The sequence below is a fragment of the Schistocerca americana genome, chromosome 1, assembly GCF_021461395.2.
Source record: "Schistocerca americana isolate TAMUIC-IGC-003095 chromosome 1, iqSchAmer2.1, whole genome shotgun sequence".
Taxonomy (NCBI): Eukaryota; Metazoa; Arthropoda; class Insecta; order Orthoptera; family Acrididae; genus Schistocerca; species Schistocerca americana.
In genome coordinates, this window is record NC_060119.1 from 1,206,762,665 (window position 1) to 1,206,768,545 (window position 5,881).

The window sequence follows — 5,881 nt, forward strand, 5'->3', positions numbered from 1 at the left end:
ATAACAATTTGATTTATTATGACTAAACTGAAAATAATAAACAAAACACACGAAACATTTACAATACATCAAACTGGATACTCAAATAAATGCTGTGAAGGTGAAGTTGTCCATAATCTAGATTGTGACATTTATGACCAAGTGGTATGTGGAGCCAATTCCTTGCAACTCAAATCTTAAGAGAAACACCCAGCCAACCCAACATTAATTGCTGCTACAGTAGTGATAACTCAGACAATGAACACCCAAGACAGAACAAAGTTAGAAAAGACGAACAGGCGCGCTCTGCTGAGCTCTGATTATCACCTAGCAAAAGTCCCTGATTTGCCGCTGCTGCAGACATACATTACCAAGCTGTCTTCTTAACTGCAAGGATACGATCTGGCATACTGGAGGCGATGGCTGGTTGCTTCGACGTCCCGTCGTGGTGATGATAATGTCGTGAGTATAGCCCGAAACAAATTCTCCTGGTCTGGTTGTTCCAGACTAAAGAATTCCTAGCAACACAAATACGCCTCTGAGGGAGACGAAGAAGGCTCGCTACACAATCACGGACGGTACAGTGAGTGATTTTAACAAGAGAAGTCACACAGTAACTCCAGTACAGTTAACTTAAGCCAAAACGTCTCAAGGTGGACCACATAGGCCGCTTATATGCAGAATGCTCAATTGCCATCTGTACTCGGAAAGTTGTGTTGAAGTAGAAACTTCAGCAACTTCGTCAAACAGTTACAATTAAATGAAAGTATACTAGACAGCCAACGGAAGGCAGCTGTCCAGAGCAGCGAGAGCTCAGTCTTGTAACCTACTCCGACCGAAAGGCGAGAGCCGACACTCTCAAGAGCACCCGAACACAGAACATTCTCGCCCCCACGACAGTGGCCGTGGTTAAACATTCCAATCAGCAACTCGAAAACCGGCGGAAAATTCAACTCTATTGCCGAAGCACTACCATTCCAGCAATGGAGATTCTTGGCGCCAATTTCTGCGCCGATTTTGCTACGTCACGGAGCTATGCCCTGAGCAAGCCAATCACAGTTATAATTTTGGAGAAAACGCGGGAATTTGCCCGCCAAGTCCGCCTGGGAACACAAGTCATTCCCACGCCTCGCTGGTAGTCCGCCAGAAAGTGTTTGCACTAAGTTTCTACGAAGTAACGGAACCTCTAGCCCATCCGCCCCTTCTGGCCCCTCTGGGCGTGTCGCTCCAGCTCTTATGACAATGTCGGCGTCTGGAAAGCATCCACTCGACTCCCTCACACCTGTCGGCTTAACCCTTTCAAGCTCAGCAGAACTCGCCTGTCACCGGACCACCCGGGTGACGAGAGACGCTGCGTGGAAAGCCCGTGTGTGAAGCAATAGCAACTTTTCACCGCATGCAATTAGAGAGGACAATCGAATTACTCAGAGTAAGATAGAGATATGAGAGGCGGCTCATGCCACCTCTCAACACAGCATGTCCAACTTGTGTGGCAACTCTCTGAAAGAACCATCCCGCCATTCTGAAGGCCACAATTTGACACCTTTGAAACTAGGTTATTTGGTTGTAGGAAGCACGAGTGCATCTCCGTGGCATGGTTGCTTCCTTGCTTTACATGTCTGCACCACATTGAACCTTCTTGCTCTGAGCATTCCGAATTAAGAAGTAGACACAGATGACGCTTTAGTAGCTCTGCCACTATGCTATCTATTGGCGGTCGACGTTGAAACCATTATCATTGCTGTCCCCAAGTTGCATATCCATTCAGCAGATCAAAATCGACATCTTCTTTCCAGATTTACTATTTTTTCTGGCAATGTATATGTATGTAAATATTGGCTGAGGATAGAATAATGTATAAACATTTATACTGAAATTATTCTATTGTGAACCAAATCATGTATATGTTTACCTCTTTATTAAAATGGGTAAGATAAAGCCAACGTGTCATTCTGAACTACACATGCAGGAAGCATGTCAGCCTGGAAGATCCTGACATTCACAGAGAGTGAGATTATTGGTTGTTGTTAGGAACTAAAATGTTAGCTATGTAATGCAGCCCCTTATGGATATGGCTGCCAGTGACAGGAATAAATCCGGTGTGCACTCTGTTGTATACCAGGGGGCTCAGACGGTTCTGCAGCTGTGTACGTTGCAGATTCCTTGACTTGCGCCATAGTCTGGAGAGGTGACAGATTCCACTTAATCGATGTGCGGTCTGTTACACACAGAAGGCGACTGCATACGTAATGCAGCTACGTGAAGTGTACTGAGCGTTTTTTTTCTCTCGGTTAAAGGATTTCGAGAAAGCATAGAAAGGTGATCAGTCTCAAAGGATGAGGGTCAAAGACAGGACGAGAGTACAGTATCACGGTATAAGTGTATATGTGTGTGCGTGTGCGGCACTTATCACGGGATAATTATATATTTTTAATTTTATGATTATATATTTTTGATTTTTGGTTGGGGTGGCTTTAAATATTGTCGGCTAGCATGAGACTTTTAATTAACTTACATCGCGATAACACTCGTACGGACATCGGCTGCCCCGAAGTACGTACGATATAATTTTTTTTTTTAAACACAACGCGCGACTCAACGCCTTCTAATAGTTTGTGTGAGCGCTGCTATTTAGAAAAGAAAATATGTGTATTCTTACGCAACTGTAATTATTAATATGGGTCTCAGGGGCTACTGGTTATTTATGTACCAAATTACATAAAGATTAACTGAGATATTGCGGAATGTAATGATTTTCAATATTTCTTGTTCATTATTTGCAAGGCAAAACTGGAGAGAACTCATCTGCCGTTAAGCGTCCAAAATGAAACATACTGAACTCATTCAGTGCTGTGAAATTTGATGAATGAAATCTATCACTACTGTCTTTCTAACTTTGAAATTAATGAAAGATCAAAACTGAGAAGTCTCTAGCATTTACATTTAATATTATGACTAGAAATTTTAATTAAATAATACAGTCAGCGTAATGGCCGACTAAAACCTGCTAGGGGAGATGAGCTCCCTGCACTACGAAGTTATGTACAAATTTTTTAAATTATTATTAATGGTTGCGATTATGAGAGGTGACAACTAAGTCAACAATACGCAATTTTTGATAACAATTTCTATTATATTTTTCAAAAATACAGATAAAACTTACGTTAATTATCAGCCAGCACTACAATGGCGGCCTCCCGCTAGACAGGAGAGCTGGTTCAATCAAAGCATTGTCTGTGACCTTCATGGCCTATATTACACAGGCATTACACAAAAAACTGTGTTTTGTTAATTACATCCATATTTGTATTTTTATAATAATGACTTATGTCCTTTGGCAACGGCCTTGCCGCAGTGGATACACAGGTTCCCGTCAGATCACCGAATTTAAGCGCTGTCGGGCGTGGTCGGCACTTGGATGGGTGACCATCCGGGCCGCCATGTGCTGTTGCCATTTTTCGGGGTGCACTGACCCTCGTGATGCAAATTGAGGAGCTACTCGACCGAATAGTAGCGGCTCTGGTCAAAGAAAGCCATCGTAACGACCGGGGCAGCGGTGTGCTGATCACACACCCCTCCTATCCGCATCCTCGGATGGTCGCGATGGGCCACTTGTGTCCTGAAGACGGAGTGCTAACTTACATCCTTTACTATTTGTTACACATCGCACAGACGTACTTCGTATTTCGATAATTTATCGTTCGTACATCTCATAAAAAAACTTCTTTTCCCTTTCTCCAAATGTCCATTTATGTGACGTACCGTCACAACACCTACCAACGGTCGGTATTGTAGCTGCAAATTGTCGCAGCAGCGCTGGGACAGAACCAGAATCCTAACCCATAAAAGAAAGCACTGACGCTCAAATTGCTATAGGCACTGAAAGTTGGCTAAAGCCAGATAAGTTCAGGAAGCAGAGAGTAAATATAGTTGGTGGTAGAGTGTTTACTGCTGATGGAAGTAGTTTATCTTGTAGTGGAAATTAAATAGATAGCCCCTGTGAGTTAGAATTGACAGAGGTTCTACTTGGCATCCTAAATAAATTAATAATTGGTTGCTTTCATCGCCCTCCTTCCACTCAGATTATACTCGTATAGTTGCTGATAGGTTCGAGGAAAACTGGAGTCTGATTTCAAATAGGTGTCCTCATACAATTATAGTTGGTGCTGAATTCAATCTATACTCGACATGCTGGCGAAAATAATAGTTTAAAGTCAGTGGTAGGCATTAAACTTCGTCCGATATTGTACTAAACGCTTTTTGTGAAAATTATTTTTTGCATTTAATTCGAAAGCCCACCTGAAATGGTTGAGATAATATATTTGACCTCTTAGCATCAAATAAAAAATACAGAGCGTCATTATGCATAGAGGGATTAGTGGCCAATAGGTTACTGTAGCGAGTCTAAATACTGTAATGCCTAAATCCACTGAACATAAATACATTTATATCTTGAGAGGCATCAGTCGATTAGTGGCTTGAGACATTAATGGCCTGAAACATCTCCTTTTGTTATTTAAAATTCCATTAATCAGGATGGTAGATGTCAAGGTATCTTTTCCTGTCTATTAACATTCTATATTCTGATTGGGAATTTTTGTAAGTGGAATAGTAGGCACCTCTTGTGAGCCATGGACTTGGGAGCCAGCAGTGAGCCACAGGAGGGGCTGCAAGGTAAGATCCCTGCAGTGGTACTCCCTAAAGTCGCCCATTCGCAGGCCGACCAGTCGGCTAATCTCCCCTCCCCACCCCCACTGAGTGGGTTGCCAAGCTTTCTCACTGTGTGTGGGCACACCGTGACTCCACGGCGAACCCCACCTGTGTCCAGTAGCGTGGCAGCTTTCACCAAGCCAAAACAAAAGGGAAAAAGGCGGAATGCGGGGAGGCAGGTAGCGATTGGGGCTAGTAGGTAGTGGTGCGCCGGTGGAGCCGATGCACCGAGATCATGCACCCGACCTCTGTGAAATCCCTCACACAAAGGCGAACGTATTGGGCATATCCTATTGGCAGATAGGTTGGCCTTTGACATGGTGGCTTAAGGGACAGAGACTGACACCTGAGGCCCTATCGACAGGAGAAGGGGTAGTGTCCATTATCAGACTGGATGCAGGTATGCAGCCGACCCACATTGTTCTTCTGGTTGCCGTTTTGGTGGTCTCTGCAGATTTTTACCATGAGATGTAGGAGGAGGAGATTAGCGTTTAACGTCTCATCGACAACCAGGCCATTAGAGACAGAGCACAAGCTCGGATTACGGAAGGACAGAGAAGGAAATCACCATGCTTTTTCAATGGAACAATCCCAGGCTTCGCCTTAAGCGATTTAGGGAAATCACAGAAAACGCAAATCTGGATGGCCAGACACGGGTTTGGACCGTCATCGTCCCGAATGCAAGTCCAGTGTGCTAATAGCTGCGCTACCTTGCTCAGTCCTAGTATTCAGCCCAGTAACTTCTTGGGAGACAAGTGGTGTTGGGAACAATTTGTTCAGATCTCTGTCTCCCGCTCTCCCAAAGGAAGCTATGCCACTCAGTTTCGGTTAAGGCGTTTTCTGTTTCCCAGCGAAAGCGAGTTGCATCAACCCGATACTACGGCCCTGTGGATTGGAGAATTACTCCATCATACAAATGAGAGATGAGCTCACTGGGCGTCCTTAAAATATTATAGAGAGTGGGAGGCTAGGAGCTGACCGTCTGGAAATTTTGTACATGTAAAGATCGCGCAAGTGGGAACATGACATAGAAACCTATAGAAATAGCGGCTGTGGGAAGCCTGCTGGCTAGAGGACATTTTACGCAGGTCCTTGGTTGGAAAAGAGGCAGCGCCTTAACAATAGCTCATTGGTCAGAGTTTGGTGCATCCTTTAAATTGGAGGATGACTTTTGCGGCATGGACCCAGCTAC

The 5,881-nt window shown here is 44.1% G+C and overlaps 1 pseudogene; it reads left to right on the forward strand.

The window, feature by feature from the left end:
* The first annotated feature begins 3,315 nt into the window (after nt 1-3,315).
* Nucleotides 3,316-3,433, forward strand: LOC124559476 (annotated as a pseudogene).
* The last annotated feature ends 2,448 nt before the right edge of the window (nt 3,434-5,881 follow it).